Source organism: Mytilus californianus, unplaced genomic scaffold (genome assembly GCF_021869535.1).
Source record: "Mytilus californianus isolate M0D057914Y unplaced genomic scaffold, xbMytCali1.0.p SCAF_53, whole genome shotgun sequence".
Taxonomy (NCBI): Eukaryota; Metazoa; Mollusca; class Bivalvia; order Mytilida; family Mytilidae; genus Mytilus; species Mytilus californianus.
Genome location: NW_026262705.1, coordinates 92,672 through 114,660, shown reverse-complemented (window position 1 = coordinate 114,660; position 21,989 = coordinate 92,672).

The following is a 21,989-nucleotide window of genomic DNA, read 5'->3' as shown; positions in this document are numbered from 1 at the left end:
AGATGTTTTGTTTCCTAGTTTCCTAAACGGTTGTTTATATTAGGGCTACAAATTTTTTATATGATAATACAAAACCACATAAAACTAAGTATACTTACATTAGATCGTATACTGTGGATTCATTTATTGTCGGGGATTCAATTTTTGCTGCTTGAGGAAAAGTTGTATATTCGTGGATATCTAATTTTATAGATTTGTCTGAAATCTGAATACCGGCATATATAAAACTGATTCTTTGTTGAGCACTATGAAATCGTGATTTTTCTGTTCCCACGAAATCCACGAAAATTGGTATCCAACTATTTAAAATAATGTGTCCACAGTAATAATAGGTACACTCGCGTATAAAAACACATACTGAGAAATTGATTTGAATATAATAAAAAAAACTCAACAAGCGCTCCTCGACTTGTATAATTGTCAATATTAAGCAAATGTTAAGAGAGAAACATGAATAATTTAATTTGATTATAATAGCAGAAATATTGGAAGTAAATCTTCACTCTGTTTAAGCAGTGTCATAAACAAATGAAAAATGTGTTTTATCAAAAACTAACAATAGCACGGAGATATAACAGAACTATAACATGGCATACATAAAATACTATAATTTTAAAAAACTTGTATGTATTTTTTTTATGTTTTTTTTTTTGTGTTTTACAGGGGGGTTCTAGCACCTGGAATTGAACTCTGCTATTCTAATTAATCTTTTTTTGAATCTCTTTCAAATCTTTGTAAGCCCCCAAAGCTAACAATTTCCCGATTTGAGTGTTGAAGGTATATTTTGGGAGGATCAATATGAATGGGGTCTTCTCAAGACACCTATGGGACCTACAGTAAGTTAAAAAGTTAAAGACGCATAGGATCTTCAGTTATTATCATCGGACCATTTGACCTATCTAAGGCTCAAGGGTCAAGGTCATAGGTATTTATTTTCAAATTGAATAAACACCTTTTATATAATGGAAAACCTAACACTTGGAAAATGTTCTACATGACGAAACAAATAAAATGATTTATAGGGTTAGTTTCAATAGATCATTCCAACCCCTTCCATTTGTGAATACATGAATAAAATACATACAGATGAGATCCCAACCCCTAAACCATATCAGTTGCTGTTTGGCATGTGACCGATATATTAGGTGATTCCCCAAGGTTCGTGCAATCTAGCAATCAATAAGAAGAAGGCATTTCTACGAAAGATCTGTAGAAACCTTCTTATGTTGAAAATTTTCATTTCCCTGTTGACAATAATCGCTTCAAACTTATCATTTACCAGTTCTAATTTGACATTTCTAAGATCAAACTTATCATTTATTTTTTTATTTAAAGTTAACATTACTAAATTCCAAGTTGATATTTCTCAATGTTGAACTATTTTTTTCTCAATTCCAAGTTGACTTTCCGCAGTTCCAACTTGTTTGTTCTCAGTTCGAAGTTGACATTTCTCAATATCTTTTTAAGATTTGTCAGGTCGAAATGAGCGTGTATCAGTTCAACTTGACGTTTTTCTTGTCCGAATTGATATTTCTCAGTTCTAACTTAGCAGTGAGAAATGTCAATATTGAACTTAAAAAATGAGAAATTTTGTCACATCGTTTTTTCGTACAAACTTTTGGTTACGACAAACGGATATTCTTTGAAATTTACCTTAGTCGTACATTTATCAAATAACATGTTCTTGGATTAATTTGCACTTCTCACGAGTGGAAATTAGAAACACACTTTTTTTTAACGGTAGAACCATCAAATTTTGCAATAACGTACCTCTGTAGTTTTGTAAAAATACAAAAAAAAAAAAGATTTGATGTGGCTCGCCTGGTTCAGCAACTGAAGTGAAAACAGTGACAAAATCATGTAAGATATTTTTTTTCGCCTAAAGGATTTTTTAAAATCTTGCAGGATTTTTTAAATCCTACAGGATGAAGTCATAATCCTGTAAGATATTTTAATATCCTACAGGGCATTTAAATCGTATGGGATTTATAATCCCTTAGGAGAATAACAGAATCACTCAGGAGAAATTTAAGCATTTTCTAGCGGATATTTGTCTAATAGAATATCCTATGGGATAAAAAAATAGCCGATAGGATTAATTAAAATCCTAAGGGATTTCAAAACAGAAAAAATATCCTGTGTGATCAAATAAAATCCTAAGGGTTAAAAAAAAAACTAAGGGTCGATAAAAAAATTCAAAGGGAGAATGAAAATCTTATGGGAGATTGAAGCAAATCGTAAGAAAGAAAACGATCACATGGGAGAAATAAATCTCCTATGGGAGAAATAAATATCCTATGGGAGAAATAAATCTGCTATGGGAGAAATAAATATCCTATGGGAGAAATATATATCTTATGGAAGAAAGAAATATCCTATGGGAGAAATATATATCTTATGGGAGAAAAAATCTATTTTGCATGTCAGTTATTGCTACCGGTCCTTTGTTATTTTATTCTTTTTATTGACATTTGCGTAGTTTCTTCTGTTACCTATTCTAACATCGGACTCTGACTTCTTTAAAATCGAGTTTCCCTCTGTTTTTTGCAGTGTGGTTGTTTATTCCTCATTTGCTTAAGGTATATGACGCAGGTTGAAATATCAAAAGTAATAAATTACATTTTTTCGCCTGTCCCAAAGCATAAACTATTCTTTATTAACCTCATGTGCTTTTGTTTATTTTAATTTAAGTTCAAAAGCATTTTTTGGTGTTTAGTGTAGCAACCATTTTGCTGAACTAGTATACATTATTAGTTAGTGACCAATAGAGGCCCGCCTCCATGTGCGGGATTTTTTCCCTGCGTAGATGACTCATGTTGAGCTCATCATGGCACCTGTACTCAACCCTGCTGTTATACTGAGACAAGACTGTGACAACATCTAAACCAAAACTTAATCTGTGAAAAAAAATCAGACAAATAATATATATACTAACAAAATTATAAATATATACCTGAAGATAGCCTGGTCTTAAGGTACTAATATACAGGGATCTCCACTGAAATAGCTATACCAGTGAAGACATCTGTTTACAGCATGTACAATATTGTTGTTGAATAAAAAAAAAAGAATCAGACACATGGTGTTAAGGCTGACAGACAGACAGACTGTGTCGTTTCTATAAGCATATAAACATGTAATAATGATCTCAATATGTTTTAACAAATTTTCCTATGCATTCAAAGTGCAATAGTATTTAAGCATTTTTTTTTAAATTTAATGTACATGTATAATTGGTTAACACGTATTAGTAGTACTGTTAAACATGTGCAACACAGGCTCATTCTTCAATTACATTAACAAAATCCTTTGAAAATTGTATATAGTTTTTTTTTTATTATTAAGTATAGGTAGCATTCCATGGAATTTAATTTAGGTGGAAATACCAGAATAGTTTTGCTAGTTACTATATTTCTTCGATTGTGTCCTCGATATGCATGTAGTATTTGCAACTGAACATTTACATTAACTAACGATAACACATCCTTCAACAGAATTTGATAACCCAAATTTTGTTAAACTAAAAACTAGATGATCTAAAGAGAGTGTGCATCTTCGACAACAGATACACCAACACGTTAGACTAGAATATTATTCGTGACTAAAATCTTTTATTTTTAATTATATTGCTGATAATTTCACAAAAATTTATGTACTTGTTGATCATTGGTTTATACAGATAGAAAGTTACGGAACTATTATAGATAGTCACACTTTAAAATATATGTTAAAATAAGAGAGAAAATACATAATACATAATAGGAACGGGTATACGAAATTTTCCTAAATGTTGTAAGGGTAATAACACAAATGATTTGGTTTATTAATATTAAGATTATAAATACACAAATCTTATAGGAATAAAGTCTCACAAATTGTATACATAGACTGCAATCCAACAATACAAGCTAAACAGTTTGTATTGCCTTAATATCTATCCTATTGATTTGTGATGCGCCTTTGTCTGGACCACACACACATTATTTGCATTGACAATCATAACAGTATTGTAAACGTTTGTAAAATATCAACAAAACTGACAAAACCATATAAGAAGACAAAACGTATCAAAATTTTATCCTATTGGAGAAAAAAATAATCCTATAGGACAAAATTTATCCTAAGGGAGAACAAAGTATTCTACAGGACAAAATTTATCCGAAGGGAGAAAAAAAATATCCTATGGGAGAAAAAACATCCCACTGGAAAAAATATATTTCTTAGGAGGAAAAAAAAACTAAGGGACATTTGTTTTTGAGAAAAAGTCGTTCATGATAATCCTATAGATAAAAAAAAAGCCCATCGCATTTAACACTTTGAACGCTTTTATTGAAAATCCTACAGGATTTTAAATCCCATAGGATATTATTTTTGTCCCATAGGAGATTTTTCTATAGGATAAATAAATCCTACGGGAGTATGACTTTAACCTATAGGATTTCATAAAATCCTGTAGGACCATTAAAAATCCAATGGAGAAAATAATATCTTACAGGATTTCGTCATTGTTTTCACTCCAGTTGCCGAACCCGGCGAGCCACACCAACATTGTTTGTATTGTTTTACCTATCCCCAGAGGTACATTATTGCCAAAACAAATTGGGTTCCAATTTGCACTCATGAGAAGTGCAATTTATCCGAGAACATGTTAAATAATATATATGGCTGTGATACAAGTACGTCATATCAATTACAATTAAATGGTATTACTATATCTTATTAGCATTATAATCTTATCCCACAAATTGAACCCTGAATATGTCTTTCACACTAAATCGTACTATCATAAAAAGTTAAAACAAACGAAATGCATAATTAAATGAACACTGTACGGATATTGTTTTGTTATTGTGCAATTAATAATTTACGCTTAGACAAGTTATCTCAAATTCCCAACCGTTGAAATTGTTTGATAATAAAATCGAAAAAAGGGAGCCAAATATATACTCTGACATAAACAGCAATTTTCATATTACCGGCCGTTCAACATATAAGATGGATGCATGTTTTCCCCCTTCTAAACTATACAAACGATCAAATATACATTTCATACATATTAATGGTGAAATAACTGATTGTAGTAAGAATTCACACAAAATACTACATATGTAAGTAATGATTTTGAAATCGGAGTGGATTTGCAAATCATGAATAAGTGACAGTTAGTCCAGTCAATCTAGCATAAATTTGTCACTAAACTTAAAGTAATTGCAACAGAAGATTTCTAAGTTTTAATCTTTAGCATTATACTCCAAATATACACAGAAAAAAGTCCAACAAAGTCTAACTTGAGGAAGACTAAAAAATCACGATTTTGAAATTCCTATGGAGATTTGTATTGAAATGGGAGATAATTCTGTAAAAAAGAAAGAAATATCAATAAAAATTAATCCAAAATTATAATTTTACCGCTTCACTTCAGCAGAATGTTTTGATTCTAGCCGTCTTTAGAGTATAACAAACAACTCTAAAGGTGGTTTCATATCTTTTATCAAGCTACAACCTAGATTTTGTAATTCATTGGTTGACAATTTACTAAATTTTTCAACATGTCAAGGTAAAAAATCTCAAATTTAATAAAAAATGATTAAGCAAATATTCTTCTATCTGTGGTTTAAAGTTTCTTTAAACAAGGTAGATGCTGAACAAATATAATTTACAGATATAAACAATACCAAATTTTCACAATATTTTTTCAAAATGGTCACAAAGCCAAAAATTTGAAATTTCTTTAGTGAAAAATGCGCAAAAAAAATAAAAATACCCATAACACTTCGGTTTTGTACATTTCATGAGCAGAATATGATATAATATAGTCAAAAACGAACTTGAAACCCCATCAAAGTATCATACTTTACATGAATTTTAAGAAAATCAACCAAAAACTGACAAAAAAGACTCATTTTTGCCGAGTTATCTTCTCTCTCCAATGTTAATTTCCATAGAAAATTAAAAATGCTAATTTTCAGTTTTCCTCAAGTCAGATTTGATGGGACTTTTTTCTGTGTATATTTGGGGCTTAATGCTTTAGATTAGAACTAAATCATGTTTTGTTGCAATTAGTTTAAGGTTAAAACTTAGTTTGACTGGACTAAGTGTTCGTGTGATAGAACAATTTCCATTAAACAGAGTAGAAAAAAGCGAAACAATGCCACAAAAGCTAATTTGAATGATAAAATATGTTTACAGTATTGTGTATGTCATCAAACTATGTTAAGAGGGAATTGAAATTTCCATCAAAATCGCTGATCCTTAGAAATGTAAAGAAAAATCACGAACAGTTCCTAGATCTAGATGACCACGGATATGTTCCATTTGTTGTTACATTTATTACAATCTCGTTTTTTCCTCAATTTAATCACCGAACCTATCATCAAATTTGCTATATAATGGGCAGCATGACGGGCCTTGAATGTGAAACAGAATCTGCTTACCCTTTCAGAGGGCAACATGCGAGTTCCATGGTACTTTGAGCGGTTCGTGATGCTCGGTCATTAGTTTTCTATGTAGTGTTTAATGGAATGTTGTTGATTTTTTGGCGTTTGTGAAGTTAATCTCATCTTATTGGAATAATTGACAGAAATAGGCTGAATGCTAAAATTCATGATTTATTGGTTCAAGCTTCAAACTGGATCATGATACACATGATACAACGAAAATACATGATATATTTTACATTAAGTTAAGAGTAACCTTGTGTTAACCGGAAGTTGTAAATTGTCTACATCATAAAACAACATTACAACTGACATCGGCAACCGAAAGTGGCGAATTAACTTACTTATTTTAAAAGAAAATACATAGATATAAAAAAGAAGATGTGGTATGATTGCCAATGAGACAACTCTCCACAAGAGACCAAATGACACAGATATTAACAACTATAGGTCACCGTTCGGCCTTTAACAATGAGCAAAGTCCATACCGCACAGTCAGCTATCTATTGTGCACGTGAAATTTGAATTTTTAAAACCAAACATATAAAAATAAGACGTTATGGTATGATTGACAATGAGACGAGACATCTATCTACAAGATACCAAATGACGCAGAAACTATTGATTAGAGGTCACCGTTTGGTCTTTAACAATAAGCAAAGCCCATACCGCATGTTGTGTGCCTTTGGATACAGTTCTTGGTAGATATATATATATATATATATATATATATATATATATATATATATAAGTCTAGAGATTTGCACAACGATACTAATATAAGATGGTATTATACGAAGATGTTGTTAATAAATCGTGTTGACAAATATTTCGGCTTAACAAATAGCCTTCTTCGGTGTCAATTATTTTAACAATACTGATAATATGTATAAAAATAGCTCAATAATACAGGTAAGTTTTGGTCTATTGATTTAATCTAAAATCCTGAACATCATAATATAAAACAAAACTCAATACTCAAATATACGTGACTGTGTATATTTACAACCCAAAATGAGTGAACAATAAAACTTAGTATTTTTTATTGATGCCGTTTGGATGATGTACATTTAGTTCCTTTATCCAAAAGCTTTCCCGAACCTGTCGCTGGGCATCACTCCAGTGAATGTTCTGTTCAATCACTAGGATCTTCATGCGGTTAAAGTCATCAAGTGTGTGACCAGACTGTCTGAAATGCTGAGAAACTGGGAGAAGTGGCTTCTTAGAGATATCACTCCTATGGCCATTGAGGCGTTTGTGGAAAGGCTGCTTTGACTCACCAACATATTGGAGGCCACAAACCGAACATTCTAGAATGTAAATAAAATTCATACTTTTGCAGTTAACATTGCAAAATATCTTATAGTTATTTTCGGTTGCCTTACTGTGAAAAGTTGATGAGTGATGCATCTGTAGGCAGCATTTGCAGCGTTTTTCATCACACGAACGACATTCTTCAGAAGTACTTCTATTATCAGACACTTCAGCCCGCACCAGCAGGTTACGCAGACTATTGGGTTGCCTAAAAGCTATCATGGGAGGCTCGGGAAAAATCTTGGATAGTTTGGAATTCTTTTCAACTGTTTTCCAATGCTCACGAATGACACCGATGCTGTTTTTGAGAGATGGGTGGTAAGTTAGAACACATGGAGTCCTTTTATTTTTCTTTTTATATTTGTATTCTAACAGTTTACTCCTTGGAATAGTTTCCGCTTTCTGAAAGCCTTTTTGGATAGTTTTGTGTTTGTAGCCCCTTCTCTTCAAGCGGGTTTCGAGTTGACGTAGTTGTTTTTTTGTTGTTTCTGAGTTGGAACATATTCGCTTGACTCTGAGTGCCTGACTGTACGGGATGCTCTTAGTACAATGAGCAGGATGGCAACTTTTAGGGGACAGATATTGGTGAGTGTCAGTAGGCTTAGAATATAGATCAGTGGATATGATGCCATCTGTGAGCGAGCTGGAGGTATCGAGGAAGGTGATTTTGGATTTAGATTTCTCATGAGTAAATTTGATACTTGGATGTATGTTGTTGGCATGAGTGATGAATGTATCTAAATCCTCCTCACTTTTATTCCATTTCATATCCACATCATCTATTAATCTAAACCAGGAAAGCGGTTTTTCGATGGAAGATTCAAGGAGTTGTTTTTCTAATTTGCCCATAAATATGTTGGCATATGATGGAGCCATTTTGGTGCCCATAGCAGTTCCATTAACTTGCAGATAATGGTCTCCATCAAAAGTGAAGTTGTTGTTTTTGAGTACCAGCGTGAGCATTTTGACCAGGCATTCAGTAGGTGGATATTTCACTGGTCGGGAATTCCAAACTTCTTTACATGCATCAATGCCATCTGCATGTGGAATATTCGTGTAGAGGGAGGTGACGTCCATAGAGACAAGTGTCGTGTCGGAGGGGAGTGGATTTAAGGCCTGCAATTTTCTAAGATAATCGGTAGTATCTTTGATGTGAGATGGTAAGTCCTCAACATGTTGACGAAGATGGAAGTCAACGAATTCCGATATTTTTTCCGTCGGATGACCGTTCGCTGAAACTATAGGTCTTCCTGGGTTATTGGCCTTATGAATTTTAGGTAAAAGATAAAATCTGCCCGGTTTTGGATTTTCTGGTTTCAGATATTCTAGAGTCTTTTCATCGATGAAACCATCGTTGTGCATTTCTACCAAACTATCAGTTATTTCTCTGCTAAAAGATGTAGTAGGATCAGAGTCTAGTTTTTGGTAGAACCTTGCATCGCCAAGTTATCGTTCAGCCTCTTGAATATAGGCAGATTTATCCATGACAACCACTGCACTGCCTTTGTCTGCAGGTTTAATGACGATATCGTCGTTAGATCGTAAGTTTTTCAGTGCAGTTCGTTCTTCATTGGTAAGATTGTCAAAAGGTTTATTGTTATTTCTAGTATTTCTAATAATGTCCGACTTAAAATTGTCAATAAATGATTCCAAGGTGGCATTTTTGCTCGGTTTAGGGATCCAAGTACTCTTTTTTATAAATTTGTAGTTGTTTTCGTCTTCTGAAATTTCTGAGTCGCTATCCGAGCATCTGTTGTTGTTCTCCTTCGACGCGAAATATTCCTTAATGCGTAGACTTCTGGCAAAATTGTCAAGGTCTTCCGACAATTTAGTTTCATTGACAGGGGCAGGTAAAGGACAGAAATTTAAGCCTCTCGAGAGAAGAGATGTTTCAGCTTCCGTTAACTGGTGTTTGGAAAGATTGACCACAATGTTGGAGGGCGAATCAGTCTCTAGTGACCTACGTTTAAAGCGCCTTACTCGTTTTCTCTTTTTTTCAAATGGTAAAGAAGGATTGATATGTTCGATGCCATCCCTACGGAATTTTCTTTTCTGCCTTTCACTCAAATTTTGAGATTGTATGGTTGTTATGTCTTTAAGGCGAGCACTGATAGCATCACAATTGTCAGATGTGAGATCTTTTTTGCAGCGATTTGAAAGGGTGTTAAATTCGCCAGTAAGAGTTTTCAGATATTCTTCGCAGTGTTGTTTGAGGAGGACCATTAACCGCTTGGAACAATGGTAGAGGGTTTGATCCCATTTGCGAAGTAATGTGTTGGATAAATTGCCAGGTGTTTGTGGCATAAGCTTGATTTGTAGTCCGTTAGGAATACTTTCATTATACACATAATGGGTTAAATTAGATAAGTGGTGTTCAGTTCTAATTTGTTTTTGTTTAATAGCTCTAAGTTGTTTAAAATAATCATTGATGTTCATGATATAAGAGCTGAAAACTTAAATTCACTGGGATTATGTGAATAACATAATACAGGTCATTCAGAGGAAAATAATATAGAAGTCTATAAAAAGGACCAACCAGCAAATTTACTATGTACCGGATCGTCTAGAATAGACGATACTGTGCAGATAAGGAAAAAATTATATAAGTCTAGAGATTTGCACAACGATACTAATATAAGATGGTATTATACGAAGATGTTGTTAATAAATCGTGTCGACAAATATTTCGGCTTAACAAATAGCCTTCTTCGGTGTCAATTATTTTAACAATACTGATAATATGTATAAAAATAGCTCAATAATACAGGTAAGTTTTGGTCTATTGATTTAATCCAAAATCCTGAACATCATAATATAAAACAAAACTCAATACTCAAATATACGTGACTGTGTATATTTACAACCCAAAATGAGTGAACAATAAAACTTAGTATTTTTTATTGATGCCGTTTGGATGATGTACATTTAGTTCCTTTATCCAAAAGCTTTCCCGAACCTGTCGCTGGGCATCACTCCAGTGAATGTTCTGTTCAATCACTAGGATCTTTATGCGGTTAAAGTCATCAAGTGTGTGACCAGACTGTCTGAAATGCTGAGAAACTGGGAGAAGTGGCTTCTTAGAGATATCACTCCTATGGCCATTGAGGCGTTTGTGGAAAGGCTGCTTTGACTCACCAACATATTGGAGGCCACAAACCGAACATTCTAGAATGTAAATAACATTCATACTTTTGCAGTTAACATTGCAAAATATCTTATAGTTATTTTCGGTTGCCTTACTGTGAAAAGTTGATGAGTGATGCATCTGTAGGCAGCATTTGCAGCGTTTTTCATCACACGAACGACATTCTCCAGAAGTACTTCTATTATCAGACACTTCAGCCCGCACCAGCAGGTTACGCAGACTATTGGGTTGCCTAAAAGCTATCATGGGAGGCTCGGAAAAAATCTTGGATAGTTTGGAATTCTTTTCAACTGTTTTCCAATGCTCACGAATGACACCGATGCTGTTTTTGAGAGATGGGTGGTAAGTAAGAACACATGGAGTCCTTTTATTTTTCTTTTTATATTTGTATTCTAACAGTTTACTCCTTGGAATAGTTTCCGCTTTCTGAAAGCCTTTTTGGATAGTTTTGTGTTTGTAGCCCCTTCTCTTCAAGCGGGTTTCGAGTTGACGTAGTTGTTTTTTTGTTGTTTCTGAGTTGGAACATATTCGCTTGACTCTGAGTGCCTGACTGTACGGGATGCTCTTAGTACAATGAGCAGGATGGCAACTTTTAGGGGACAGATATTGGTGAGTGTCAGTAGGCTTAGAATATAGATCAGTGGATATGATGCCATCTGTGAGCGAGCTGGAGGTATCGAGGAAGGTGATTTTGGATTTAGATTTCTCATGAGTAAATTTGATACTTGGATGTATGTTGTTGGCATGAGTGATGAATGTATCTAAATCCTCCTCACTTTTATTCCATTTCATATCCACATCATCTATTAATCTAAACCAGGAAAGCGGTTTTTCGATGGAAGATTCAAGGAGTTGTTTTTCTAATTTGCCCATAAATATGTTGGCATATGATGGAGCCATTTTGGTGCCCATAGCAGTTCCATTAACTTGCAGATAATGGTCTCCATCAAAAGTGAAGTTGTTGTTTTTGAGTACCAGCGTGAGCATTTTGACCAGGCATTCAGTAGGTGGATATTTCACTGGTCGGGAATTCCAAACTTCTTTACATGCATCAATGCCATCTGCATGTGGAATATTCGTGTAGAGGGAGGTGACGTCCATAGAGACAAGTGTCGTGTCGGAGGGGAGTGGATTTAAGGCCTGCAATTTTCTAAGATAATCGGTAGTATCTTTGATGTGAGATGGTAAGTCCTCAACATGTTGACGAAGATGGAAGTCAACGAATTCCGATATTTTTTCCGTCGGATGACCGTTCGCTGAAACTGTAGGTCTTCCTGGGTTATTGGCCTTATGAATTTTAGGTAAAAGATAAAATCTGCCCGGTTTTGGATTTTCTGGTTTCAGATATTCTAGAGTCTTTTCATCGATTATATATAGGCCTTTTAAAATTGTCCTACAGCCTATATATATATATATATGGAAACAATGTGTAAATAAAGAGCATGTATATTGTCATATCAATAGATTATCCTTATTTTTGCAGATGATGAATTGAGGCTTGTTTTAGTAGGAAAAATTGGAGTTGGCAAAAGCTCTACAGGTAACATAATTCTAGGTAGAGATGCTTTTAAGTCGAAAAGGAAAGCGAAATCGGTGACAAAACGTGCAAAGTCGAAGCGTTCTAAAGTGAAGGTGAAAGATAAATCAATACTAGTAATTGATACACCTGGTTTGTATGACACTGCGCAGGATAACTGTCGTCTACATGTAAAAGATGCAATTAGAAATTGTATAGATTTGGCAGCACCAGGAATTCATGCTATTATTTTTGTTTTGTCTACTGCATCACGGTTCACATCAGAAGACAAAAAATCCTTTGAGGATTTTTTTGAAATATTTGGGGAAATGTTTTTCCAATACGCTATAGTAGTTTTCACATATGCCGATCTATTAAAATATGACAGTATAAGTTTGCAAGATTATATAGGTCAGAACAAAATTTTGAAGGCGTTCCTTCAAAGATGTGGAAATAGAATGGTAGCGTTTAATAATAAAGATCCAGCTCCTCACGAAAAAGAAACACAACGACATCATTTAATATCCATAGTTATTGAAATGAACCAATCTCGACATACATATTATACGAATCATCACTTTGTGGAGGCCGAGAAGAGACTTAAAAAATTGGAAAAACTTAAAGACGAAGAAAAAGCTAAAAAACTTGAAGAATTACGCCAACAACTAGAAGCGAAACATGCTGGCGAAATGAAAGAACTGATAAAACAGTACAATGAAGGATTGCAGATATTAAGAGATCAAATAAGAGAAATGCTTGAGGGAGAAGTAAAGCAGAAAGAAAAAGATGACAAAACAGACAAATGGTATGATTAATAGAATATCTTCGTCTATAACGAAGAATGCATAACATTTTATTGTTTAGATCCATATCATTGAGACTTGTTTGTACTTGCCCGAAGAAATTGGCCAGATTTTTTATTGTTCTAGTTCAGAAAGTAGCAGTCTACAGAAAAACATGCCGCTATACATTTACCCGGGAACTCTACGAGCAGGCGGCAGGTCGTTTTCTCTTACTTTTTAATAGTATTACAAGTATTATAAAATAATTATAAGCCACACACACATTATTAATACAACAACAGTCTGGATATAGAGAAAAAACATTCTTGTCATACAGCACTCATTAAAATAATTGATAAATGGTTAGAAGAATTAGACAATGGAAGACATTTGATACAGTAAATCTGCTTTTATCAAATCCAAAATTATACAAATGTGATGACCACTCTGTAAAATGGTTTGCATCATACCTCTCTCAGAGAATGCAAAACGTTGTTAGGAACCATTGAATTGGAATAAAAAAATGTAACTTTTGGAGTTCCTGACGGTTCTATATTTAGACTTTTATTGTTCCTTAGTTATAGCAATGACTTACGATTAACTCTAGAATATACAGAATCTGATCGATATGCTGATGATACAAATCAAAATGTTAAAATATGTGAAACTATTTCTACAGGTACAACCAAACTTCAACCCCAAATCTTTATATCTATGGAAGAATAAAGTAAAGGTTTTAAGTAATTTGTGATATCGAAATCCCTGACTTAATAATTTACCAGTAATACATGGATTACGTTCATTAAAATCCAAAACATCACAAAAGACTCAGGCATAACGAACGAGTTGTGTTTGTGTGTTTTCCATACTAGTTTGTAATGATGTAAAAATAAGAAGATGTGGTATGATTGTGTTACCATATCAATTTGTGAAAGGGTAAAGCTAGTATGTTTTTACTATACTAAATGCTATGTTTGGACAAATTTACTATCTTTTACTCATCCATTCATCCATTTATTCATTGACGGATAGTGAGAGAAATACTTAGAATGTTTTGTCTACTTCAAAACTGCGAAGTACACAAGTTCTAAACTTTCCTATTTGAATCGAAATGAGTCTAGCATGCCATGCTCTATGCTCATTTTAACATGGGTAGGCATTATATTTTATATCTTGCTAACGCCTTGTCAAAGAATATTCACAAATATAATGCCTACCTATTTTAAAATGAGCATAGAGCATGGCATAATATTATTTTTATAAACAAAAGTTGGTTATTAACATTATGACGTCCCAATATCTTCGTCAAATTCAGAACAACCTACACGTCCATTTAGCCCTATAAATGATAATGAGACAACTTTCCATCAGAGACCAAATGACGCAAAAGTTAGCGAATATAGGTCCCCGTACGTACGTCGCCCCAAAACGCTTAAACGTCAAAGCAAGCTAAAAAAAAATCCCCGAAATGAAAAATGTGATAAACAAAGATACTTGAAAAATAACGACCTGACTTAGGTGCAAAAAAAAAAAATTCCCACCGAAAAACAAATATGATATGCAGCAACAAAAGACAACCACCGAATTACAGACTCTAGATTCGGTAGTGGCACATACAGAATAGCGGGGTTGAACGTGTTGGCGCCTCCTCTTTTTCCCCCAAGTGGTATAACAGCACAACATAAGAAAAAACTATAAAAATCGGTCAGTTGAAAAATGCTTAACTCATTTCATCAAATAGCCTCCGGTCTTTCCACATCAATTTTCTAAATTATTGATGAGAAACTATTGGCGTCCATGCATAGGTTTCTTCAATAAATATATGGTTTCTTTATATTTTTGTCTGAAATAAGTGAGATAATTGTCAACTTCCGGTCCCACATGATAGCTTTATTCACACTAATTCCAAACATATATGGTTTCTATATACTTTTGCCTGTAATTAGGAAGACACTATGTACTTCCGGTTTATTTATGTTAACTTCCGGTCTCAAATGATAGGTTAATGTGTGCGTATTATAAAAAATATATGGTTTCTAGGTATTTTTCATGAAATAATTACAAAAACTGGCTACTTATGGCTACTTCCGGTTTACTCAAGGTCACTTCCGGTTGAAGTCATATGTCAACCAAGAGTTTGTTTTCTAAAGACACTATGGCTTTATTATGTACCAAGTTAGAGTTATAATGAATTAACCTTAAATTTAATCATTTCAGGAACCATAACTCCTATTAGATGTCATTGAATTGTTTCAGACCAAAAGTATCATATCGTCATCACTATAAAGCAAACACTTTGCACTAGTTTTTTTATATATAACTTTAAAAGTGTCAGAGAAAATGCAAAAAAACAAGCAAAATTCAAAATATTGTACATGACCTTGACCTTTGACCATGACAATTTTTTCTAAGTAAGAACCCATAGGTTTAAATTGCTTAAGGTTTATGAGTTACAAAAACATAACGACAAATTTATTTGGTGAAGGTAGATAACTCCTTTAAGATTTCGCCGGATCGCTTCAAAAAATTTCTGAGGATATAACGAACAATTCAGAAAAAGAATTTTGTCGATATCTTTTTTTGTAACGAAGGAGATACACACACCAGATAAACAGTAAATAGGGAGATAACTCTTACAAAGAAAATTGTTAGGCTTTGCAGGGTGAAATTTAAAAGCGCATACACTATACCATACAATATAAGAAATATCAAAGCGACATATTGCTAAACCAAAATTTATCGCAAGAACAAAATTTGGCGGAAGAAAAAAAAATATAAATTAATTGTATTAAAAACAATTGTAAACGGTCGTTCCCCTCCGAAACACGATTAATTGATTGATTTTGATTGATTGATTTATTGATTAATTGGTTGGTTGGTTGGTTGGTTGGTTAATTGATTGATTGATTGATTGATTGATTGATTGATTGATTGGTTAAACACGTGAGATAAGGTCTCTTAAAACAAGCGAACAAGAAACAAATAAGATCTTGGACTCCGTAGTTAACCCATTGGACCGAAACATGCATGCAATGATTGATTGATTGATTGATTGGTTGGTTGGTTGGTTAGTGAAACACATGGCACCGAGTCACTAGGAAAACGCGGGAAAGGAATTGATAGCCTAGTTCCCGTGTTTGAACACTTGGGACCTATCCTCTATGAACACACGAAAAAGTAATTGATAGCCTAGTTCCAGTTTTTAACACTTGGGACTTAGCCTCTAGGAACACGCGAAAAAGTAATAGATAGCCTAGTTCCCGTGTTTAAACACTTGGGAACTAGCCTCTAGGAACACGCGAAAAAGAAATTGATGGCCTAGTTCCCGTGTTTAAACACTTCGGACCTAACCTCTAGGAACACGCGAAAAGGGAATTTATAGCCTTTGTGCCATATTAAACACTTGGAACATAGCATCTAGAAACACGCGAAAACGGGTCCATGCAATATGTTTATTTATATTTGATTGATGATATTTGTAGGAACATGCAAGGATTTACAAAAATATCCTTGCATCCTTCTATATAAAGGTGGTTTTTTTTCAGAAGGCTTAACGGAATTTGTGTCTTTTTCACTTATTGTGTTTGCACTGTATACAATTTTGTATTAAAAGGAAATCGGACCTGACCTGACCTGCATGGTTCTTTCGTTTTTAATCTACGTGCACATTTTAATTCTTTTCAAAAAGGGGAAAATCCTAATTTTATTTTAAAACACACGTGCTGCAGATGGTGTGATTGTGACGTCACCAAGCTGATATACACAATAATTAGTTAATTTGTTCATTTTTCCATTTCAGTGGCATGGAACCCCCAAAAAATGACGCGTACCAATTCAACAGAAACTCTCCAGTGAAATCATGTCGCGACTAACATTTTGATCACATTTGTTTTGTCGTTATCTCTTTTTTCTGAGTAAAAGCAGCATGAAGTGTATTCCATTTCAAAATTCAGAACATAACCTTGACCTTTGACCTTGACCTCCATTTTCTAAGTTGGGACCCAAGGACCTCAAATAAAACAACTCTAGGTTTATAGGTTTACGGTGTATGAGTTACAAAAATATTACTACCTCTTGTTTTGGATACGGTAGATAACTCCTACAAGATTTCACTGGATCGCTTCGATCTAAATTAGCTAAAAACTCCAGAGGAAGTAACGAACAATTCAAAAAAAGAATTTTGCCGTATTTTTTTGTTTTTTTGTTTTTGTTTTGTTACGAAGGAGATGAGCACACAAGAAAAACAGTGTTTGGAAAGATAACTCTTACAATATAAAAAGTATTCAGTTAAACAGGGTCAGTATCAAGCGCAATAACTGTTCGATATTATATGCGAAAAATCTAAGCGACATCTTGCGAACCCACTTTACACCGCAAGAATAATTAAAAACCAATTGTTCAAAGATTAATTGAAGGTTTTTCCACCCGTAAAGATCTATTTGACATGAAACTATTAAAACTGGTTTAAAATGTCATATCCAGCTTCAAATGATAGCTTATTGTACGCTGATTCCAAAAATATATGGTTTCTATACATTTTTTTCTAGATAAGGGAGATAATGTGTTACTTCCGGATTGAAAAATATCACTTCTTGTATTATTTGATAGTTTACCTGATACTGATTCCAAAAATATATGGTTCAATATACTTTTACCTGAAATCAGTACAAAAAATAGCTACTTCCGATTTACACAAGGTCACTTCCGGTTGGCTTTTCCATGGTCAAGTGGCTTGAAACTAAATGCAAAAAGTAGCATGGCTTTATCATGTTACATATTAGGTAAAAGCAAAGGTCAAAATCTAGAACGTCAAAGGACAAGGTACGATAAGCATCAGAAAACGGCCCCCAATTTTCGTTCAAATTGAAAGTGACGTGCCATAAATTATAATACTATATTTTTAAAGTTTAAAACCTATATTTTTGTTAACATCAATAGATTTGTCAACTTTCGCTGATATTATTCATGCTTTGTTGCTGTTAACACCTCAAGATTCGCGAAAAGGGCAGAAAAATGGCAGTTTCTAATCCTTTTTCTGCATTTTAAACTATGAGCATACCTAAGGCCCACGATCATATTTTTACCTGACATTCCTTGAATATAAATGTCGATGCAGTTCAAATATCTTAGTGGGTCGTAGGTATGCTCATAGTTTCAAATGCAGAAAAAAAGATGAAAAAAATCGTCGTATTTTCATTGAATCATCGAAATATTTAAACGAACTGCGGACCGGAGATGATTTCCGGTATTCACTGGATCCGACCACACAATTTTAATCGTGCTATAATGGCTAGTTTCTTTATGACGTAAATTTTACATCTACGAAAAAGGAACACAGGATATTCCTGTATTTATTATTGTATGAATTTAAAGTGAGATTTTAGCAGACCGTCGAGTTTTGACACAAAATCAGAAGGAACTGTGACAAACTTCAGAGAAATTTTGGGAATGTAAATGAAACCAAAGTTATTTGATAATTGGTTCATACTCAAACAGTTCCTAAATTTAAATATTTAGAACACTGTGACAGACGTTTATCGTGGATTGGCATGTTGCAGCACAAATATGTCTTTCAGTTGTAACGTAAAAACTGCAGAGATTTGTTATTGTTTAGCATGTTATCTCCGTGGAATGGTGTATTCTAAACAAAAACAAATTTTGAATAAAAATTCTATACCCAACAGATCGATATTGATGTCAACATTAAATTTAAGTTCAACTTTACCCTTCAAAAACACGTATTTTGTTTTATAAATGACGAAATCGTCGCCCTGTATAAATCGCCGTTGACGCTTTTGTGAAAAGTGCTTTCTTTCACGTCCGCATTTCTATCAAGTATGGCATGCCAAGTTAACATTTTAGGCAATCATTACAGATGGCGAAAAAAATTTATAGAACTGTGAATAATAACATACATTGTAATTCATACGACATAAGAAGACACCATGTGACAAGTTTAATTTTTTAATTGTGTAAGTGTAACAGTAATAAAGATCAAACAAAACTATCCAACACTATTATGTATCTTCAGTAATTTTTTGGTCATGGTGTTGTTTGTATTTATTAGACTTATTATTTGTAATCCCTCTCTTTGTAAACGACAACTCGTGCCACTTCGTATTTCTTGTTTGAAAATTATTCTCTACATTACTTTCCGTCATAAATATGCATGAAGTATTTGCCACTGGACGGTCAGAAAACAACATTCAATCAATCATCTTTCCTCTTAAATTACAGTACTACAATGACTTTAAACATATTTAAATAAATAAAAGATTCGCTGAATTTTTTAATCAGATAGTCACACGTCAAAGAAAAAAAAACGAATATTAAATATCATAGGAAAAAAAAAACGCATCCTAGTCAAAGATATCATGCTTGTAATTTTGTACACCAGACGTGTATTTCGTGTACAAAAGACTCATCAGTGACGGTCGAATAAAAAAAGTCAAAAGACCATAAAAGGCTCAAAATTCCGAAACGTTTTGCCATATACAGCTAAGGTTATATATTCCTGAATAAAGAAATCGTAGCTTTTCAAACAATTCAAAGTTTTGTAAACAGTTAATTTATAAATTTGACCATATCAATGATAATTCATGTTATTACAGAAGTGCTGACTACTTGACATCGTGTTACTGCATGGGTTGTTTGTGTCATTATTTTTAATGTGCTAGCTCCTAAGGTTACAGTCCGCAGGAAGATATCACCCTACCTGGACACTATATATTCTGACTCCAACCAAACTAGTCTTTGCTCTCACCCCTTAATGCCACCTGATAAACGGAAAATCAGCAAATACCAATTTTAAAGTCTTTGGTTTGACCCGGCCGGTGTTAGAACCTACAATATCCGGCACTCGAGGTAAATTATTTTTTTTGACATTGACTTATTATATTTGGCATAAAGTGTATAACCATGAGATATCATATCAGTCTAATATCATTATGACCTTTACCGTTGATCTCAAGGTCAAAATAATTGATGTTTTGTTCTTGACCTTTGACTTTCAAGGTAAAATATTTGAGTTTTATATGTCCAACCCTAAAACCATATATAGGCTATGTCAATTTCTTTTCACTGCACCGAAGGATTTATTCCTTGAGGTCAAATCCCCGTTATATAATGAATCATTAATTATCTCCAAAATGCTTTATATCCCCACCCATTGCCTTGATAAGTCATTTCTAATTCACCATAGGTTTTGTACCCAGGGGACACATTCACATCCCCGCTCCTACATCATATTAATTCTTAATTGCCTGGATTAGACATTTTATTCCAGACGAGGTCTGTTTGTAGTACAAGCCACGTCTCTTTCATTTCATTAACTGTTAAATATCTTTAAAAACTGTTCACCCCTAATCAGTAAATCCTTTATATTCTTGTTTTCTTGAAAAGATCTTCACATTGAAAAATATGTTTTGAAGTTGTCTTTAATTTAAAAAAAAATGTTTGCTGTTGCTAAGCAACATGTGGGTTTCTATGCTCGATATGGAATTCGTCAAAAAACATTAATGATAATCTACATGTTTATATTATAGTGTTACAACATATGAGAAGGTATATTCTTCCAAAATATCTAAATTCATACTTCAGATAACATAAAAGAACCCATTATTAAACGGTTGCTATGCACTTGTTTTGTAGCTACGTTGTTGATAAGCATTAAGCAAACTACAATTGAACTAACTTTTCATTTCTAACTAAAATTTGTTCATAAAAGACAATATGCATTGCATTCAATTTAATTTGTTCAATAAAATGACTAATTGATTTGTAGTTGTCTTTATAAAAAATTCAAACATTTTTTTTTTGCTGTTACTAAGCAACATTTGTGTTGCTATGCTCAATACGGAATTTGTTAAGAATAAAGATGTATGTGATTGTATATTGGAATGAAACACCATATGGTAAAAAAATCTTCAAACAACTGCTAAATTCATACTTCAGAGGGAGAAAACACCCATTTTTTAACTGTTGCTAGGTTGTTTTTAAGCATAAAGTAAACGAAATCAAAGGGACTTTTCATTTAAGACTTCAAGTTATTCTTAGACAAACAATATTATTTGGAATTGTTTAAATTTGTACTTATAAAGCAATTAATATGTGATAATTTTGATACTTAATAAAATCCGTTGTTAGGCAACCTTCCTTTCACCGGAACACAATAAAATCATTGTTTTTTTCAAGTTTCTATACTAAGACCATCAATGATATTAATATAAACTTATTTGGAGAGGGGGCCAAAAACGCCCCTTATCGTACCTTGTCCTTTAACTATGACCTTGAGATCAATTTCAAGATCATAAACCAAGGACTTCAAATCAAAAGACCATATGACTTAATCATATATGGTTAATGAGTTATATCACTATATGAGTAATTTTAAATATAAGAGGGGGAGAAAACTTTAATTTAATGTTAGCGTACCCTTTCAATCAAAATGTGTGTGTTACGACATGTCGCAACTAACAAATTAGGAAAACATATTATGTTTCAAACACACCTTCTCTGTAGTTATGACTCAATACAAAGGTATTTCACTTCACCCATTTATTTCATTTTCAATTTCAATTTTCAATGTTATTATATCAACATGTAGCCTTAATATATATATAAAAAAATCCAACCTAAAGCTATATAAATCATACATTTTTATATTTTACTTTTTGACTTTGATAAATATCGTCCAGTTTCACCTACGTACTGAATACCGCATCCCGGTTTGTTTCATGTCAGTAAATATATGATACTGTTAGTTTTTCAAGTGGTATCAGTTTCAAAATTTAGGG